Source organism: Triticum dicoccoides, chromosome 7A (genome assembly GCF_002162155.2).
Source record: "Triticum dicoccoides isolate Atlit2015 ecotype Zavitan chromosome 7A, WEW_v2.0, whole genome shotgun sequence".
Classification (NCBI taxonomy): domain Eukaryota; kingdom Viridiplantae; phylum Streptophyta; class Magnoliopsida; order Poales; family Poaceae; genus Triticum; species Triticum dicoccoides.
Genome location: NC_041392.1, coordinates 508,553,221 through 508,575,910, shown reverse-complemented (window position 1 = coordinate 508,575,910; position 22,690 = coordinate 508,553,221). Strand labels below are relative to the sequence as shown.

Sequence of the window (22,690 nt, the reverse complement as noted above, 5' to 3'; positions counted from 1 at the left end):
ACGACGATGTACAACACGCCGCACGAACCAACACACACTTCGACCTATGCCCCCCCTTCAAGATGTTTAGGAAAATTAAACGAGCCGAAGGTGAGTCGGAGGTTCCCTCGCGCCGGAGGTGCCGTGCCACATGACGACGTACAACGCGCCGCACGAACCAACACACACTTCGACCTATGCCACCCCTTCAAGATGTTTATGAAAATTAAACGAGCCGAAGGCGAGCCGGAGATTCACTCGCGCCGGAGGCGTCGTGCCACACGACGACGTACAACGCGCCACGCGATTGAATGATTCTGGAGACGGCTTTTTTACATTAAAAAGTTTCTTTTTTTCTTTACTTGAAAGGTGACATTTGATAGTGTTGGTAGTCCCCGCCCGTAACTACCCCATAAATCTCCATTACCCGGAAATAAAATGGGAACAAAAAGGGAAAGGGGAAAGGGAAAAAAGGAACCAACCGCGCGAACCGGTATTTTTTTGTGTTTTCGCGCGGAAAGGGAAAATGGAAAATTCAGGTAGTTCAAGGGTTAAACTGCAAAACGCACCAAACCACAAACCGGAAAGGGAAAACCAGGAACCAACCGCGCAACTGGTTTTCCCTTGCGGGAGCGCTCCGCGCGCGACACTTGTCACGCGCGGAGCGCTCCGAAGGAGCACTCGTTAACTAGTTGCTCCCACCTTTTTTCGCGAACTGCCAAAGACTTATGCGGGCCGGGATTTTGCGGGGTCTGCTAGAGATGCTCTAACTTGTATTGTCTCATCTAAGTAGAGACAAGTCTACCGCGTCCTTCACTTTTTTATTTGTTTGTTTGTGAAGCTGCCGCACTAGCTCGTTTGTTGTTGACGAAAAAAATCACGTCAGAAGGGCTCGCGCGGACGCGGACTTGTCTGGCGACTGCTAGAGAGCCACCCACAATTAGCTAGGTTCTCATGTTGAGAATAGCTTGGTTAATTCAAGTGTGCATACAACAAGGACTGTCTATTCAACAATCAACTGATTTGTAATTGGTTATCACTCAAATTCTCCAACCAATAAACTGTTGACAGCTATATGTCTGTTTTTCTTGAAGAAAATGGGCCGGGCTGCATATGTGACCCATCAAGCGACTAACATCGAGAAAAGGTTGAACCGATCGCCCCTACTGTCCTTTCCTTGACCTGTCAAAAGCACCTGATAGGAAAAATCTTCATCTCCTCCGTTGCACTCTGCTTTTGGTCACCTCTGTTTTGAGAGACTACATTAGGTCCAGAATAGAAAACAAAGCAGAAAAGACATGTCACTAATTCGTGAGAGTACAAAAATATCAGGGGACTGAACTTAGTGATGACATTAAATCAACAGTGAAAAACACTAGGAGAAATAACTCAAGCATGCATGACATGTATGAAATCCCAACTGATGTACTGACATTACTATCACTAGATAACACTAGAGCATGATCAGACAAGATGAACACTGTGGAGATAAATACTGCCATCATACCAAACTAAACAGTAGAGCATGATCAGACATGATGAACACTGCCACTGTTAATTTAGACAACAATTCAGTAGATACAGAAAAGAACACATTTAGGGAACACCAAAAAAATCAGGAGCACCGCCACTATTTCAGGAGCACTGCCACTGTTGCTAAGAAAATTGTACAGTAATAATTTCCTTTTTTTGTTGCAATTGTATTGACATTACTTCAAAACTCTAAATGGCAGGTGCAAAGCAAGCAGAAAGCAATGACTGAAGAAGATCTACTGTTAATGTCACATGAAGATCTTATACTAAACGAGTTATAAAATGCCCATAAATAACAAACAAAAATACTGGGAAAATCTTTATATGCCTGAGAAGTTGATAAATTGAAATGAATTACTGCACGAATCATTCTCATTTACTGCACTCTACAATCAGACATCATATACAAGGCAACAAAAAAGAGCAACAACCTATAAAAATTTGCTCTGGATAATACCTGAATTTGAAACAACATGAGGACAAAAATAAAACTATCTTGTTGCTTGCAGATACACTCGGCAAGAGGACCTGCCAACATGAATAACCAAAATGACGGAATCTTCAGCAAACAAACAGAAATCAGCCACAAACTCATTAGAAGACACAAGAGTATGTTATCTGAAACAAATACGCAATTTAGGGTATCGAAAGATAAGAGAATAACAAAGTATATTTTGACTTACTCAACAGGCATGGCAAGAAATGCATGAAGACGATCGAGCAGACCAAGAGGCAGCAATGAAAGCTAATCCTTGGGAGGCGGCCCTGTTTGAGAACATGAACATACAACAGGTAAGCAAACTAAAAAATGATGTGATCCATGTATACATATTGTATATTGAAAAATGTTGGAAAATTAAATCTCACTAACGGAGAGTAAAAATGCAGTTGAATGATGATCCTGAATGTACAGCTACAACAAGGAGTGACAGAAACCAAAGCAATCAAGAAGAAAGGGGAGAAACAGAGGACTTCCGTCAACAACCTGAAAGCAATGCCTTCCTTGGAGAAGATGATTTATTTCTTGATGAAGATGACATTGAAAAGTTCCTACAAAATGAAGAAGGCACAACATTCGAGGGTAATTTGAGGCACACTAGAAAGACAAAGGGGGGTACCCCAGCAAAAATAACATCACACAATTAAGCCGAAAAAATGTGAAAAAAGGGAAATTTACACTGAAAGAGTTGTGGGTACAATTAGACTGTACAAATGCATAAGATTACACTGAGGAAATGCGTAAGGGGGTAAAATTAGATAGTAAAATCGCATTGGATTACATTGGGACTAGCATATGAAATTGCACAGTAATTAAGAGTAAAATTACAGTTTTAAAAGCAACAGATTACAATATACATTATGGGGAAAATTACACTGCAGAAAATGGAAAATAGGATTACAGTGTAACTACCATACAAATTACACATAAAATTATGAGTCAAATACAATATAGACATGGGTAAAATTACAACGAGGGGAAATGGTATAAGATTACACTTACAGTGTAACTACCATACAAATTACACAGTAATTATTAGTCAGCTTAGTTTGTAAAAAAAGGGCATCGGATTACAGTATAAATATGGGTAAAGTTACACTGTAAAAAAGGTTTAGGGTTACAATGTAACTACCATACAAATTACACAGTAATTATCAGTCAAATTACTGAGTAAAAAAAATGAATCGGATTACAGTGCAGATATTGGTAAATTGACACTGTAAAAAAGGTCTAGGATTACAGTGTAACTACCATACAAAATTACACAGTAATTATCAGTCAAATTACTATGTAAAAAAAGGGGCATTCGGATTACAGTGCAGATATGGGTAAATTTACATTGTAAGAAAGGTGTAGGATTACAGTGTAACTACCATACAATATTACACAATGATATGGGTAAATTACTGTGTAAAAAAAGGCATCGGATTACAATGTAGATATGGGTAAATTTACCCTGTACAAAAGGTGTAGAATTACAGTGTAACTACCATACAAAAATACACAATGATTATAGGATTACAATGTAACTTTCATACAAATTTCACATTAATTATCACTTGGTAATAAGGGCATTCAGATTACAATTCATATAGGATAAAATTACACTGTAAAAAAGGGTGTAGGTGTTGGGGAATGTAGTAATTTCAAAAAATTTCCTACGCACACGCAAGATCATGGTGATGATATAGCAACGAGGGGAGAGTGTTGTCTACGTACCCTCGTAGACCGAAGCGGAAGCGTTGACGCAACGTAGAGGAGGTAGTCATACGTCCTCCGGTTCAACCGATCCAAGTACCGTTACTCCGGCACCTCCGAGTTCTTGACACGCGTACAGCTCGATGACGCACCCTCGATCTCCGATCCAGCAGAGGCGCCGAGGGGGAGTTCCGTCAGCACGACGGCGTGGTGACGATCTTGATGTTCTCCTGTTGCAGGGCTTCGCCTAAGCACCGCTACAATATGACCGAGGTGTAATATCGTGGAGGGGGGCACCGCACACGGCTAAGGAACGATCAATGATCAACTTGTGTGTCCTAGGGTGCCCCCCTACCCCCGTATATAAAGGAGGGAGAGAGAGGAGGTGGCCGGCCCTAGGGCGGGCGCGCCATGAGGAGGGGGAAACCTACTCCAAGTAGGTTTCCCTCTCTTTTCCTTATCTTATTTGGAGGGGAAAGGAAAGAGTACTAGTATTAGGAAGTACTACTAGTAGTAGTAATAGGAAGAGGGGGAAGGAGAAAGGAAAGGGGGGGGGGGCGGCCCCCTCCCCAATTCGGATTGGGCTTGGGGGGGGGCGCCCCCTTCCCTTGCTCCTTCTCTCTTCCTCCTACATGGGCCCAATAAGGCCCATATACCTCCCGGGGGGTTCCGGTAACCTTCCGGGGCTCCAAACTTCTCCGGAACCTTTCCGGTGTCCAAATATATCCGTCCAATATATCAATCTTTATGTCTCGACCATTTCGAGACTCCTCGTCATGTCCGTAATCATATCCGGGACTCCGAACAATCTTCGGTACATCAAAATACATAAACTCATAATATAACTGTCATCGAAACCTTAAGCGTGCGGACCCTACGGTTCGAGAACGATGTAGACATGACTGAGACACATCTCTGGTCAATAACCAATAGCGGGACCTGGATGCCCATATTGGTTCCTACATATTCTACGAAGATCTTTATCGGTCAAACCGCATAACAACATACGTTGTTCCCTTTGTCATCGGTATGTTACTTGTCCGAGATTCGATCGTCGGTATCCAATACCTAGTTCAATCTCGTTATCGACAAGTCTCTTTACTCGTTCTGTAATACTTCATCTTATAACTAACTCACTAGTTACATGCTTGCAAGGCTTAGGTGATGAGCATTGCCGAGAGGGCCCAGAGATACCTCTCCGACAATCGGAGTGACAAAACCTAATCTCGAATTATGCTAACTCAACATGTACCTTCGGAGACACCTGTAGTACTCCTTTATAATCACCCAGTTACGTTGTGACGTTTGGTAGTACCCAAAGTGTTCCTCCGGTAAACGGGAGTTACACAATTCTCATAGTTACAGGAACATGTATAAGTCATGAAGGAAGCAATAGCAGAATACTAAACGATCAAGTGCTAAGCTAACGGGATGGGTCATGTCAATCACCTCATTCTCCTAATGATGTGATCCCATTAATCAAATGACAACACATGTCAATGGTTAGGAAACATAACCATCTTTGATTAATGAGCTAGTCAAGTAGAGGCATACTAGTGACTATATGTTTGTCTATGTATTCACACATGTATCATGTTTCCGGTTAATACAATTCTAGCATGAATAATAAACATTTATCATGATATGAGGAAATAAATAATAACTTTATTATTGCCTCTAGGACATATTTCCTTCAGTCTCCCACTTGCACTAGAGTCAATAATCTAGATTATATAGTAATGATTCTAACACCCATGGAGTCTTGGTGCTGATCATGTTTTGCTCGTGAGAGAGGCTTAGTCAACGGGTCTGCAACATTCAGATCCGTATGTATCTTGCAAATCTCTATGTCTCCCACTTGGACTTGGTCCCGAATGGAATTGAAGCGTCTCTTGATGTGCTTGGTCCTCTTGTGAAATCTGGATTCCTTTGCCAAGGCAATTGCACCAGTATTGTCACAGAAGATCTTCATTGGTCCCGATGCACTAGGTATGACACCTAGATCGGAAATGAACTCCTTCATCCAGACTCCTTCATTTGCTGCTTCAGAAGCAGCTATGTACTCCGCTTCACATGTAGATCCTGCCACGACGCTTTGTTTAGAACTGCACCAACTTACAGCTCCACCGTTTAATAAAAACACGTATCTGGTCTGCGATTTAGAATCGTCTGGATCAGTGTCAAATCTTGCATCGACGTAACCATTTACGACTAGCTCTTTGTCACCTCCATATACGAGAAACATATCCTTAGTCCTTTTCAGGTATTTCAGGATGTTCTTGACCGCTGTCCAGTGATCCACTCCTGGATTACTTTGGTACCTACCTGCCAAGCTTATTGCTAAGCATACGTCAGGTCTGGTACACAGCATTGCATACATGATAGAGCCTATGGCTGAAGCATAGGGAACATCTTTCATTTTCTCTCTATCTTCTGCTGTGGTCGGGCATTGAGTTTGACTCAACTTCACACCTTGTAGCACAGGCAAGAATCCTTTCTTTGCCTGATCCATTTTGAACTTTTCAAAATTTTGTCAAGGTATGTACTTTGTGAAAGTCCTATTAAGCATCTTGATCTATCTCTATAGATCTTGATGCCCAATATGTAAGCGGCTTCACCGAGGTCTTTCATAGAAAAACTTTTATTCAAGTATCCCTTTATGCTATCCAGAAATTCTATATCATTTCCAATTAATAATATGTCATCAACATATAAAACTAGAAATGCTACAGAGCTCCCACTCACTTTCTTGTAAATACAGGCTTCTCCAAAAGTCTGTATAAAGCCATATGCTTTGATCACACTATCAAAACGTTTATTCCAACTCCGAGATGCTTGCACCAGTCCATAAATGGAACGTTGGAGCTTGCACACTTTGTCAGCACCTTTTGGATCAACAAAACCTTCAGGTTGCATCATATACAACTCTTCTTCTAGAAATCCATTCAAGAATGCAGTCTTGACATCCATTTGCCAAATTTCATAATCATGAAATGCAGCAATAGCCAACATGATTCGGACAGACTTAAGCATCGCTACGGGTGAGAAAGTCTCATCGTAGTCAACCCCTTGAACTTGTCGAAAACCTTTTGCAACAAGTCAAGCTTTGTAAACAGTAACATTACCATCAGCGTCAGTCTTCTTCTTAAAGATCCATTTATTCTCAATGGCTTGCCGATCATCGGGCAAGTCAACCAAAGTCCATACTTTGTTTTCATACATGGATCCTATCTCAAATTTCATGGCCTCTAGCCATTTTGCGGAATCTGGGCTCATCATCGCTTCCTCATAGTTCGTAGGTTCATCATGGTCTAGTAACATGACTTCCAGAATAGGATTTCCGTACCACTCTGGTGCGGATCTTACTCTGGTAGACCTACGAGGTTCAGTAGAAACTTGATCTGAAGTTTCATGATCAATATCATTAGCTTCCTCACTAATTGGTGTAGTTGTCACAGGAACCGGTTCTTGTGATGAACTACTTTCCAATAAGGGAGTAGATACAGTTATCTCATCAAGTTCTACTTTCCTCCCACTCACTTCTTTCGAGAGAAACTCCTTCTCTAGAAAGGATCCGATTTTAGCAACGAAAATCTTGCCTTCAGATCTGTGATAGAAGGTGTACCCAATTGTCTCCTTTGGGTATCCTATGAAGACACATTTCTCCGATTTGGGTTCGAGCTTATCTGGTTGAAGTTTCTTCACATAAGCATCGCAGCCCCAAACTTTGAGAAACGACAACTTTGGTTTCTTGCCAAACCACAGTTCATAAGGCGTCGTCTCAACGATTTTTGATGGTGCCCTATTTAATGTGAATGCGGCCGTCTCTAAAGCATAACCCCAAAACAATAGCGGTAAATCGGTAAGAGACATCATAGATCGCACCATATCAAGTAAAGTACGATTACGATGTTCGGACACACTATTTCGCGGTGGTGTTCCAGGTGGCGTGAGTTGCGAAACTATTCCACATTGTTTCAAATGTAAACCAAACTCGTAACTCAAATATTCTCCTCCACGATCAGATCGTAGAAACTTTATTTTCTTGTTACGATGATTTTCTACTTCACTCTGAAATTCTTTGAACTTTTCAAATGTTTCAGACTTGTGCTTCATCAAGTAGATATACCCATATCTGCTCAAATCATCTGTAAAGGTGAGGAAATAACGATATCCGCCACGAGCCTCAACATTTATCGGACCACATACATCTGTATGTATGATTTCCAACAAATCTGTTGCTCTCTCCATAGATCCGGAGAACGGTGTTTTGGTCATCTTGCCCATAAGGCACGGTTCGCAAGTACCAAGTGATTCATAATCAAGTGATTCCAGAAGTCCATCAGTATGGAGTTTCTTCATGCGTTTTACACCGATATGACCTAAACGGCAGTGCCACAAATATGTTGCACTATCATTATCAACTCTGCATCTTTTGGCTTCAACATTATGAATATGTGTATCACTACTATCGAGATTTAATAAAAATAGACCACTCTTCAAGGGTGCATGACCATAAAAGATATTACTCATATAAATAGAACAACCATTATTCTTTGATTTAAATGAATAACCGTCTCGCATCAAACAAGATCCAGATATAATGTTCATGCTCAACGCAGGCACCAAATAACAATTATTCAGGTCTAAAACTAATCCCGATGGTAGATGTAGAGGTAGCGTGCCGACCGCGATCACATCGACTTTGGAACCATTTCCCACGCGCATCGTCACCTCGTCCTTAGCTAATCTTCGCTTAATCCGTAGTCCCTGTTTCGAGTTGCAAATGTTAGCAACAGAACCAGTATCAAATACCCAGGTGCTACTGCGAGCATTAGTAAGGTACACATCAATAACATGTATATCACATATACCTTTGTTCACTTTGCCATCCTTCTTATCCGCCAAATACTTGGGGCAGTTCCGCTTCCAGTGTCCAGTCTGCTTGCAGTAGAAGCACTCAGTTTCAGGCTTAGGTCCAGACTTGGGTTTCTTCACTTGAGCAGCAACTTGTTTGCCGTTCCTTTTGAAGTTCCCCTTCTTATTCCCTTTGCCCCTTTTCTTGAAACCAGTGGTCTTGTTGACCATCAACACTTGATGCTCCTTTTTGATTTCTACCTCCGCGGCTTTCAGCATCGCGAAGAGCTCGAGAATAGTCTTGTTCATCCCTTGCATATTATAGTTCATCACAAAGCTCTTGTAGCTTGGTGGCAGTGATTGGAGAATTCTGTCAATGACGCTATCATCCGGAAGATTAACTCCTAGTTGAATCAAGTGATTATTATGCCCAGACATTTTGAGTATATGCTCACTGACAGAACTATTCTCCTCCATCTTGCAGCTGTAGAACTTATTGGAGACTTCATATCTCTCAATCCGGGCATTTGCTTGAAATATTAACTTCAACTCCTGGAACATCTCATATGCCCCATGACGTTCAAAACGTCGTTGAAGACCCGGTTCTAAGCCGTAAAGCATGGCACACTGAACTATAGAGTAGTCATCAGCTTTGCTCTGCCAGACGTTCTTAATGTCGTCAGTTGCATCAGCAGCAGGCCTGGCACCCAGCGGTGCTTCCAGGACGTAACTCTTCTGTGCAGCAATGAGGATAATCCTCAGGTTACGGACCCAGTCCGTGTAATTGCTACCATCATCTTTCAACTTTGCTTTCTCAAGGAACGCATTAAAATTCAACGGAACAATAGCACGAGCCATCTATCTACAAACAAACATAGACAAGCAAAATACTATCAGGTACTAAGTTCATGATAAATTTAAGTTCAATTAATCATATTACTAAAGAACTCCCACTTAGACAGACATCTCTCTAGTCATCTAAGTGATTACGTGATCCAAATCAACTAAACCATGTCCGATCATCACGTGAGATGGAGTAGTTTCAATGGTGAACATCTCTATGTTGATCATATCTACTATATGATTCACGCTCGACCTTTCGGTCCCAGTGTTCCGAGGCCATATCTGTATATGCTAGGCTCGTCAAGTATAACCTGAGTATTCCGCGTGTGCAACTGTTTTGCACCCGTTGTATTTGAACGTAGAGCCTATCACACCCGATCATCACGTGGTGTCTCAGCACGAAGAACTTTCGCAACGGTGCATACTCAGGGAGAACACTTCTTGATAATTAGTGAGAGATCATCTTAAAATGCTACCGTCAATCAAAGCAAGATAAGATGCATAAAGGATAAACATCACATGCAATCAATATAAGTGATATGATATGGCCATCATCATCTTGTGCTTGTGATCTCCATCTTCGAAGCACCGTCGTGATCACCATCGTCACCGGCGTGACACCTTGATCTCCATCATAGCATCGTTGTCGTTACGCCATCTATTGCTTCTACGACTATCGCTACCGCTTAGTGATAAAGTAAAGCAATTACAGGGCATTTGCATTTCATACAATAAAGCGACAACCATATGGCTCCTGCCAGTTGCCGATAACTTCGGTTACAAAACATGATCATCTCATACAATAAAATATAGCATCATGTCTTGGCCATATCACATCACAACATGCCCTGCAAAAACAAGTTAGACGTCCTCTACTTTGTTGTTGCAAATTTTACGTGGCTGCTACGGGCTTAAGCAAGAACCAATCTCACCTACGCATCAAAACCACAATGATAGTTTGTCAAATAGACTCCGTTTTAACCTTCACAAGGACCGGGCGTAGCCACACTCGGTTCAACTAAAGTGAGAGAGACAGACACCCGCCAGCCACCTTTAAGCACGAGTGCTCGTAACGGTGAAACCAGTCTCGCGTAAGCGTACGCGTAATGTCGGTCCGGGCCGCTTCATCTCACAATACCGCTGAACCAAAGTATGACATGCTGGTAGGCAGTATGACTTATATCGTCCACAACTTACTTGTGTTCTACTCGTGCATATAACATCAACACATAAAACCTAGGCTCGGATGCCACTGTCGGGGAACGTAGTAATTTCAAAAAAATTTCCTACGCACACGCAAGATCATGGTGATGATATAGCAACGAGGGGAGAGTGTTGTCTACGTACCCTCGTAGACCGAAGCGGAAGCGTTGATGCAATGTAGAGGAAGTAGTCGTACGTCCTCCGGTTCAACCGATCCAAGTACCGTTACTCCGGCACCTCCGAGTTCTTGACACGCGTACAGCTCGATGACGCACCCTCGATCTCCGATCCAGCAGAGGCGCCGAGGGGGAGTTCCGTCAGCACGACGGCGTGGTGACGATCTTGATGTTCTCCTGTTGCAGGGCTTCGCCTAAGCACCGCTACAATATGACCGAGGTGTAATATCGTGGAGGGGGGCACCGCACACGGCTAAGGAACGATCAATGATCAACTTGTGTGTCCTAGGGTGCCCCCCTACCCCCGTATATAAAGGAGGGAGCGAGGAGGTGGCCGGCCCTAGGGGGGCGCGCCATGAGGAGGGGGAAACCTACTCCAAGTAGGTTTCCCTCTCTTTTCCTTATCTTATTTGGAGGGGAAAGGAAAGAGTACTAGTATTAGGAAGTAGTACTAGTAGTAGTAATAGGAAGAGGGGGAAGGAGAAAGGAAAGGGGGGGCCGGCCCCCCTCCCCAATTCGGATTGGGCTTGGGGGGGGGCGCCCCCTTCCCTTGCTCCTTCTCTCTTCCTCCTACATGGGCCCAATAAGGCCCATATACCTCCCGGGGGGTTCCGGTAACCTTCCGGGGCTCCAAACTTCTCCGGAACCTTTCCGGTGTCCAAATATATCCGTCCAATATATCAATCTTTATGTCTCGACCATTTCGAGACTCCTCGTCATGTCCGTAATCATATCCGTGACTCCGAACAACCTTCGGCACATCAAAATACATAAACTCATAATATAACTGTCATCGAAACCTTAAGCGTGCGGACCCTACGGTTCGAGAACGATGTAGACATGACTGAGACACATCTCTGGTCAATAACCAATAGCGGGACCTGGATGCCCATATTGGTTCCTACATATTCTACGAAGATCTTTATCGGTCAAACCGCATAACAACATACGTTGTTCCCTTTGTCATCGGTATGTTACTTGTCCGAGATTCGATCGTCGGTATCCAATACCTAGTTCAATCTCGTTATTGACAAGTCTCTTTACTCGTTCTGTAATACTTCATCTTATAACTAACTCACTAGTTACATGCTTGCAAGGCTTAGGTGATGAGCATTGCCGAGAGGGCCCAGAGATACCTCTCCGACAATCGGAGTGACAAAACCTAATCTCGAATTATGCTAACTCAACATGTACCTTCGAAGACACCTGTAGTACTCCTTTATAATCACCCAGTTACGTTGTGACGTTTGGTAGTACCCAAAGTGTTCCTCCGGTAAACGGGAGTTACACAATTCTCATAGTTACAGGAACATGTATAAGTCATGAAGGAAGCAATAGCAGAATACTAAACGATCAAGTGCTAAGCTAACGGGATGGGTCATGTCAATCACCTCATTCTCCTAATGATGTGATCCCATTAATCAAATGACAACACATGTCAATGGTTAGGAAACATAACCATCTTTGATTAATGAGCTAGTCAAGTAGAGGCATACTAGTGACTATATGTTTGTCTATGTATTCACACATGTATCATGTTTCCGGTTAATACAATTCTAGCATGAATAATAAACATTTATCATGATATGAGGAAATAAATAATAACTTTATTATTGCCTCTAGGGCATATTTCCTTCAGTAGGGTTACAGTGTAGCTACCATACAAACGAGCCAATGATTAACGGAAGAGAAAAAAACACTTACAACATTCCTTCTGCCAGCAGATGATAATTTTCTCTTCAGGTACTTGACTTTCTGATCAAAAAAGAAAAACATAAATCATCAAACCAACATATGAAACAAATATGGATTAAAAACATCAAACTCTTCATCATCACCAGAAACATGAAAAAATGGCTTACATTATTCACACAAAAATTGTAAAGTGCTTTATCAAACTCTTCATCATCACCAGAACAACCCTGCAAAAGGAAAAAAATCAGAAAACAAGAAGAAAAATTAATAAGAAAGAAAATAGAAAAGAAAATGAAAATGAAAAAAAGATAAGAAGATAAATAATAACTACCAAAGACATAGCATTAGAACCATTATCAGCAAAATCATTAGGCACATAAGGTTCTTTCAAAGAATCAACGTTCTCGACTGAAGAAACTAGGGGAACATCCTTGCGACAGACTTTCTGCAGTCTACCCATTGAGATACTACCTGAAAAACAACAGAGAGAAAAAAATGGGCCTCAAAATATAGAAATGCAAATAGTGAGCTGAGGGAAAAAATACACTGTAAAAAAATGGGTAAAATTACAATGTAGAAATGCATAAAGCACAGGGTGACTAGCATACAAATTACCCATTTTTCATACGGGTGAAGTTACAGTGTAAAACACATCAGATTACACTGTAATTAGCATAAAAATTACATAGTTATCATGGGTAAAAAATATTGATCAAAAGCACAACAGATTACACTGCAAAGGCAACAGGCTTCCGAATTGGATGCGGGCGACAAAACAACCTTAAGCAAAAAATGTGATGTAAAGATATTTTACAAGCCTCACGTCACTAGATACAGCAGTGATGGTGATATTGAACAAACTAGGAAGAAAAAATCCCAGAGATGGTGATATTGAACAAACTAGGAAAAAAAATCCCAGAGTTGTTAGCAAAACCAAAATTGACAGACAAATTCCCAAAGAACTTCTGAAGTGATAGTTCACATAATCAAGAGCATTTACTGCCAAACATATGGCCAGTTTACTGAATCTTACTCGCGGATCAAGCATCTGCCACCACACATGAGTGGTCAAAAGCACCATAGGTTAAACAAAATCAAGACTGGACAATCTTATCCATCGACTCCTTGGTAAGGTTCAGAAAATAGACAAACAGAAGTCATGGGATCATTCAGATTTCAACAAAACATCAAGACTGCGGGGCCGCACAACAAACAGGGTGATCTGCGAGGCCACTTATGCATAAAGCACATGGTGACTAGCATACAAATTATACAATAAAATACGGGAGAAATTACAGTGTAAAAAATGCATCAGATATAGTGTAACTAGCATACAAATTACACAGTTATTATGGGTAAAAATATTGTGCGAAAGCGCAACAAATTACAGTGTAAAATATGGGCAAAATTAAACTGTAAAAAGGGGCATCGGACTATAGTGTAAACATCGGTCGAACTACACAGTAAATCATGGGATAGGGCACTATAATTTCACAGAAATTATCGGTCAAATTACTATGTAATTTACAGTATAACTACCGCCCAAACTACACAGTAATTATCGGTGAAAATACTATGTGAAGCACAACAGGGTAGCTACATGAAGAGACTGTAGGGGGAAATGATAGAAAGACAAGCTAACCCCACAGTAATTAGAGGGAAAAAGGTTACACAATGATAAGGTTCAAGCTATAAAACGAGAAACGCTGAAACACTTAGAAGCAAAAACATGCTGCAGTGAGGCTCTATATAGGAGCTGTAGATCAACTCTGAAAAAATCTCAGCTACACTAATACTAAGCGCGTGTCACTGAACTCGATCCTTCAATGTTCAAATCTACTAGACCCACCCCTCAAAACTAAACCCTACCACACCTACCTCCACATCAACAGCAAGAGAAATCTAGTGTTCTACGCCCACCTTCACATCAAACAGCCACAACACTGCCTCCAACAGAATATCCTACAGGATCCTAACCGGGAGGGATTTGTCCTCCGTCCACAGCAGGAAAAGGAAGACACGGCGGACTACGCATGGCACGCTGCAACCTCCTACGGCACAACCACGGCGGACTACAAACACTACGACAAACAAACTTCACGGATCCACAAAATCCCCTAGATCTGTGAATACATGGCCACGAAACCACGGGCAAAACGCGAGAGACAAGGACAACTAACCAGGGCAGCCGGCGGACAAAGAGAAGAGGGAGAAGAAATCAAAATCTTGCGGTGGATGAGCTCAGAATCGCCATGAACAGAAGTAATCGCCTCCGCCTCCTCCGTCGCTAGAGCTCTCTCCCCCTGCCTTATCGAAATGAGAAAGGGGAACGACACCCCGCTCCTACATTCAAAAAATGACAAAAGCCAACAGTAAACCGGCTGGGGAGAGCGGGGCCGAGGAAAACGGGTTAAAAGCAGAAAACCGCGCCCGGTAAGAAAACCAACAAGAAGCAAGACAGGACTGGGCGCGAATCTCAGCGTGAGATTGAACGGACACAAAATTGAATGAAGGCGAATTGAAAAACAGTCGACTGAAAAATAGCAAATCCGTATAATAATTACCCTGGTGCATGCATGCACTCTTCACATGTAAGAAAAGGCCAGCCTCCTATCTGACTCACACGTATCTTTTTTTCTTGTGAGTACCCTCAAGCTTGTCCCTAAATGGCTAAATCAACGCCCTTTAGGCCAGCTTACCTCATCCGTGAACATGAAAAATGTTTGTGAATTTTAAAATGTTTACATGTTTGATTTTTTTTCAAACTCACCCTCAACTTGAAAATTTTCACATATTTGTTTTTAATTGGATTTCTTAAAAAATGAATGGAAATTCAGGAATAACAAAATTTAGAAAATATTTACAAATTAGCAAACAATCATGAATTACAAAATAATGATTTAAAAAATGTTAAAGGACTGACAAATGTTCATAATAAAAGTTTGAAAATGTTTATGAATTAAAAAACTTTCAGACTAGTTGCAGGTTGAGGGTGGACTTGCAATTGAGAGAGAGAAAATTCAGGCCCAGTTGCGAGTCAATGATGAACTTGAATCTGAGGAAAAATAGTTGAGGTCATGTTGCAAGTCGAAGATGGACTTGCAACTTGGACATAAAAAGGGTAAGGGCCCGGTTGCAAGGTGGGTTTGACTCTACAACTAAGGCAAAAAAAAATGGTCTAGGTTCGGTCGAGCCGAGTTGCGAGTCAATAGTGGACTTTGCAACTGAGACCTAAATAATTCAGCTCAGTTACGATTCGATGGTGGACTTACAATTAAGGAAAAAGGGAAGGCCCATTTGCGAGACGAGTGTTGAGGGTGGACTTGCAACTTGAACAAAAATGGGTTGGGCCCTAGTTGCATATCGGGCATGGAGTTATAACTCGGATAAATCGCTCACCCAGTTGCAGGTTGATGTGAACTTTTAATTGCATCAGAAAAAACTTGGAGCCCAATTGCAAGTGAGTAGTGAACATGCAATTGGCACTAAGAATGAAAAAATTGATGACGTAAAAGCAAAAACGAAGATGGGCTTGTAACCAAGGCAACAAATAACAAAGCTCAAAAAAGCATCATTGCATGTAGGGGGTGGCCTTGCAACTAGGAGGGTGGACTTGCAACTAGGAGGGTGGACTTGCAAACCAAGGCAAAAAAACTGTGAGCCCATTTACAAGTCGAGTGTGGACTTGCAACTCGCATGCCCAGTTGCAAGTGGAGGGTGGACTTGCAACTGAGACAACTACATAAAACTATGAGACCGGCTACAATTCAATGGCGGACTTGCAACTGGGACAACTATGAGCCTGGTTGCGAGTGGAGGGTGAAAAACAAACTACATTCCCAGTTGCAAGTCATGGGTGTACCTGCAATTGGGATGGAAAACAAACTGCGGACCTATTTGCGAGTCGAGTGTGGACTTGGAAATGGGATAACTACACAAAAGGATTGGGCTCAATTGCAATTGTCAAGGGAGAACTTGCAACGGGGACAAAAAAGGTCATGCCAAGTTGCAAGTTGAGGGTGACTTGCAACTAAAGACAAAAAAGGACCGAGGCCTAGGTCGAGCCCAGTTGTGAGTCGATGGTGGACTTGCAACGGTGACAAAAAAACCAGGGCCAGTTGCGAGTCTAGGCTGGACTTGCAACTAGGAAAAAAAATCGAGCGCAATTGCGAGTTGAGAGTGGACTTGCAACTGAAGCAGAAAAAAGTTCAGGACCAGATTGAGTTGATCGTGTTTGGTGATGGACATACAACTGACATAGGCACTTCCACAAAAACTCTGACAGTAGCAAAAGAAATAGACACTATTACAAGCCCCCCAGTTACGAGTCAAGGGTGGACTTGCAACTGGGACAAACTGGAACTACAAAAAAGGCCCCTATTGTGAGTCGATTGTTGACTTTCAAATGGGAAACTACAACAACTACAAGCCTCCCAATTGCATGTCAATGGTGTACTTGCAATTAACTGGGGCAACTACACAACTACAAGCCCCAGTTGCGAGTCGATGTCTGAGTTGCAACTGAGGCAACTACACCTACTATAAGCCCCTAGTTGTAAGTCAGGGATGGACTTGCAATTAGGAGAACCACACAACTACGAGCCTCCTGATTGCGAGTTAATGGTCGACTGGCAACTGGGACACCTACAATGAAAAAAATCCCAGACCAAGTCGATGTGTGGACTTGCAACAGTGGAAACTATACTACTATAAACTCCTAGTTGTGAGTTGAGGGTGAACTTGCAACTGGGGAAAATTACAACTACAAAAAAGCTCCAGGTATGAATCAATGCTGGAGTTGCAATTGGGCCAACTACAAATACAAAAAGACCTAGTTCCATGTCGATGTGTGGACTTGCAATAGAGGAAACTACACTACTACAAAATAGACCCAGTTGTGAGTCGATGTGTGGACTTGCAACAGGAGCAACTACACTACTACAAGCCCCCAATTCTGAGTCGAGGATGGACTTGCAACTAGGGAAACCTACAACTATAACAAAAGCCCCCCCAGTTGCGAGTTGGTAGTGAACTTGTAACTGGGAAACTACAACTACAAAAAAAGTCCCGAGTTGCGAGTTGAGGGTGGACTTGCAACATGGGTAACTACACGACTACAAAGCCCCCAGATGCGGTGGACTTGCATCTAGGGAAACTACAACTACAAAAAATCCCTAGTTGCGAGTCGAGTGTGAACTTATAATTGTGGCAACTACACTACTACAAAGCCCCTAGTTGCGAGTCGATGGTGGACTTAGAACTAGTGTAAATTACAAATACAAAAATCCACTAGTTGCGAGTTGGTGGTGGACTTGTAACTGCGTTATATACAACTAAAAAAACCCTACTTGCGAGTCGCAGGTCAGGTTCTCCAGTTACGTGTCAAGGATGTACTTGCAACTGAGACGAAAAAAGGGTCAAGCCCAATTGCATGTCGAGGATGGACTTGCAACTATGACAAAAAATAGGTCGGCCTCAGTTATGTATCAATGATGGACTTGCAACTCAGGAAAATTGGTTGAGCCCCCTAGTTATGTGTCGAGGTGAATTTGCAACTTAGGTAAAAAATCGTGGTCAGATATCCAGTTACAAGTCTGTGGTGAATTTGCAACTAAGAAAGAATTGGTTGGACTCTAGTTACATGTCGTGGTTGACTTGCAACTGGAACAAGAAAAAAATAGGCAGGCCTAGTTGCCTGAGAAGGGTGCACTTGCAACATAATCTGAAAATATGTCGGGCCGAGTTGCATCTCGATGGTTTTCTTGCAAATGCGATAATCTCTCCCTAATAATAAAGCACGGATTGAATCTCCGGGTTCACCGTCGCGCCGTTTTTGCAAAACACTCCCTCAAGTTTCTGGTAATTAACCCGCGCTCCAGATTTAAGTTAGTAGTAACTAGCACAAATGCCCGTGCGTTGCAACGGGAGAAAAAAGATAATATCACACGTCTTTTCTCGTTTATTACAACTCGTATTACAGTGATAAGTAGAATTATTTTTTGCCTCCATAAGTAAACTTGCTGAAATGTCTCTTATGTTTCTCTTTCTCCTAATTTTTTGCACAAAGCTCTTCCATGAATCTGCACATTCCTGGTAGCTAGCACACTATTTATAATAGGTTTTGTGGGAAGTAGTACCGCCGTGCCCCGTGCATGGAGCTCCTTGGTGCAGCTGATATGGTTGCACACCTAGAAAGAACACAATGAAATAATATTCAAGGGATATTGCTCGACGCCAGCTCAGGTGCTTCACACTAAGGGAAGACCTTGGGCTTGGACATGTCATGCACTGTTCCAGAATCTTCATCATGCTAATGCTACAACGGCCAATAGAACCTGACTGAGGAAGCGTCGTTTTCCTTCTCAGTCCTCTGGTGATGTTTGGTGGGGCAACCTATTGTTGTTGTAGGTACATTATGTAAAGCATGTACTCTTTTTTCTTTCATTATTGTTCAGCTGCAGTTGCAAATCATCAAATGGGTAGGATGTATTTTTTTTTGCCATGCCGAAAAAGGATGCAGTTATTTACCATCCTACTATCATCGGGTTACACGGCGACCATGATTAGGAGAAGTAAAATATCCCCTTTGGTGAAAAACAAAACATTTAGAAGTAGTAGTCCGGCTTGGACCATATTTTCTTATTGATAATCTAATATTTCTTGAAATGTAAAGCTTCTCTACTTTCACGTCCAAATATTGGGAAGCACCAAACAATATTATGTCTGTACTGGAGAAAGAAGTAGAAAACCTAAAAGGATTAAGTTATTGATGCTTGAAGGTCGTCCAGGTAGTATCAGGTAAGAATAGTAGGAACAGAATTGCATCAAGTGTTACCATCTGGAAAGTTCTGGCATGCATGCCTTAAGATATTCAATTAACTAAAGTCCTAGAACTTACAAAGAGGAAATCTAACAAGATAAGAAATGTTCAACTTTCATAAGTAAAATTGAACCTGACGATATAATTATCTATGTTGTGTGAAACTAAATCAATCAATTTTGGTTATTACTGGCAAAGCAATATGATAAAATGCTCATCTCATCTCCAACTTGTCTGGCCTTTATAGCAGCTAAAGTAGCACTAATTACCTCAACCTCTGCAGCAGATGCTTCAACCAAATAATTAGCACATTTGCACTATCTTCTGCACACACACACAAAATAAGTTCGAGACACATATCAGTACGCGGTAGCTCACATTTAATATGAATAGAAGACCATCCATAGAAAGATGGTCTGCACAAGTCTAGGACAGAAATAATGCAAACCTCGGTGTCACTGGACCACAACATTCTCAGGGCTGATATCCGCATACACATCCCCATTAACAGGAGGAGCAACTGGGTTTCCAAGAACCACAGCTCCATCAGCTATTGTTTCTGCAGTCATTTGCATGTTTGTTCATCATCGTAGAAAATATACCCGGTGCTCATCCAGCTTGCATGTTAGCAGGAGCTGCAGTTACAAGCATTTGTTGTTTCAGCAGCAAGAAGGTCATCTAGCAGCACACCTGCGGTTACAACTACATATTAATTTTTGCGCCAACAAAAAGTAAACTAATGAACCTACAAAGGACGGTGGATATCATATTCAGAGTCCATGGGAGAAAGGGAGAAAGCAAACTGCATGCATTATGGATTATATTGCTACAATATAGTGCAAGCAAGGCCATCCTTAGGTCCATACCTCTTAGGAACGTCCAGGGGCATGGTCCCCTGCAGATAGCTTGGCCTCGTTGAGTAGGAGGTTGTCAGGTGCAACATTGTAGTTGGAAGGGTTATCTGTAGTTGACGTATTTATAGTATAGTATTATTTACTCTTCATTCTCTTGAATCCATCAGACTTGTATGTAATACATATCTTAAGAAAATAAAATGAAACAACATCAGATACATGTAAACATGAAGGAAACACATTTGTAAGACAAAGAAGAGATCCTTACTGTAATTGCATTCTCAACCAAGTGAAATACTAAGCCTTGCATGCCTATGAGCTCATCAAAAGGGACATCCTCGGCACCATCCATGTCATCCAGACCATCTAACATATGCTCAACTTGGGCCTATTAGAGTGATTTGGATGTTTGTCAGAAAGCTTCTTCACCCAGCTGGCAAGTCTTCAAACCGAGCATGCAAATGTAGATTCGCTTCCTTTAAAACGTTTCATGCATGATCAATAATCTATTGTCCGATGATTCTTGCCAAAAATCAAATATCAAAATTAATCGCAGGTTAATTAAGCAGTGTAGAAGTAAAGCAACAGACTATCAGTTACACAAATCGTTTCAGGTTTTCAGCCACAACAATGTACAAAAAACATCAGATCTCCAGACAAATTGCCATTGGTAAGTAGCTCTGTCTAACATATGTTTAACACTAACTACTTCTTTTTGCGCCAAAAAGAAAACAGTAAATGCAATTCTGACTTTCAAAGCAAATATACTAATCCAAAATTACAAATAGATATTTGATCTACAGGAACACAAACACTAATAACCGGGACAGATCATTCCAAGCTCAACCATTTCTGATATATAGGTTGTACATCAGAAAAATTCCCCACTACATTATCTAACCATGTATAAGACACCACTTCAGAGTTCAGACCATCAGTTCAAGAAAGTAAATTATGCAAAACTATTAAAAAGCAGATGAGATGCGAGTTTGGCTTCAACAATCATTAAGATATATCAGGAAATTACAAAGTTTGCTTCAGTGAATACCTAAGTGCAGAACCAACAGATGGAGTTCCGACGAAGTGTGGAGCAAGGGTGAACGGCGGGTGGTGTGCCGGCAGCTCGATCCCCACCTCATTCCCTCGTGTGCCGCACCAGGAGAGGAGCCATGCGCCCCTCGCGCACCTGCGCGTCCCGCCTGGCAGTGGCTTTGACGCCGGCGAAGTCCTCGCTCCCGGACGCCTCCATTCTCGGGTCCTTCGTCTCCGTGCGCACCTCCCGCTTCGCTGTTGCCGCCTGATGCGGACCCCGAGCGTAGCCTCCCCGCCTCTCCATTTTTCTCCTCCTTCGTCTCTGCGCGCCCATCTCCGTGCTCCCCTCCCACCTCGCCACCGCCACCTGATGCGGCGCCCGAGCGCAACGCGACCCCCTCCCAGGTCAGATCAGGCTGCAGTGAAGCTTCACATCGGGATCCATGGCGCTGTCGTTCCTGACAGAGACAAGATTTGAGAAAGAGAAAAGAAAGGGAGAAGAAGAGAGATAGAGTGTGGGGGAGAGGGTAATGGACAACGGATGGAGGTCGGCGGCAGTGGCGCGGGACGCCGGCGTGAGGAGCAGGCCAAGGCGCTCGGGACCTGCTGGTCCAGATCGAGCGAGGGGCCTCGGGGAGGAGCAGAGCACGAGGCGGCGGCGTACGAGCTAGATCGGGAGGCTGTTTTTTTTTCTTTCTCGTCATACCGGTTCGATTGACTTTATTATATGGACTGCGGGTTTATTACTCTAAATCACAAGGACTTTTTCGTAAAAACAGTGACGACGTACCACCAGAAGCACTAATTGCTTTATTAGTAAAAAAACTAGGACTAGGACTAGGACTAGGATAGGACTAGGACTAGGACTAGGACTAGGACTAGGACTAGGACTAGGACTAGGATAGGACTAGGACTAGGAAACATGCCCGTGCGTTGCAACGGGAGAAACAAAGTATCACACACCTTCCCACGGGTCTACAACCTCTATTTCAAAATGACATATTTTCTAAAAAAAGTAGTAGCTAATCTAAAGTCCATTATCTTGATACTAACTTGTTAGTTCCTTTTAAAAAAATAGGATATTAGTTCTTCACCTTTGAATAGTACCTTCCGTCTTCTTCTGCCTAACGTCCACCCATTCTCTAGTATCGTGAATATAAATCTCCTAATAATCAAGTTACACAGATAAAATAAAAATAATGATAAAACTATCAAGCTACTGGATGAGTTGAATTACCAAAAAATCTAGGAAGAACTATTCTAGTGAAGCTATTCTCGTTATTTATTCTTAACTCAAATACCAAAACTCTATAGAATAATGTAAAACTATGTCTTCATTTGATTACAGATATCCTACTAAATAGCAGATTAAATTATTGTGACCATTTTCTTCTAAAGAAAAAGAAACATAATTGTTTTTTAGAGGAAAATGCATGCATTGTTGCTCACCTCGTCCATCCCATGATAAGAAACATAATGGTCTCGGCGATGAATGACAATG

General features: G+C 42.1%; 1 long non-coding RNA gene across 1 annotated transcript; it reads right to left on the bottom strand.

The window, feature by feature from the left end:
* Positions 1–19,903: 19,903 nt before the first annotated feature.
* LOC119332085 lies at positions 19,904–20,613 on the bottom strand. The gene is made up of 3 exons (XR_005160807.1): positions 20,426–20,613; positions 20,170–20,343; positions 19,904–19,993 (listed from the first exon to the last, which is right to left on the bottom strand). It is a non-coding gene; the product is annotated as an uncharacterized LOC119332085 (long non-coding RNA).
* Positions 20,614–22,690: the final 2,077 nt, after the last annotated feature.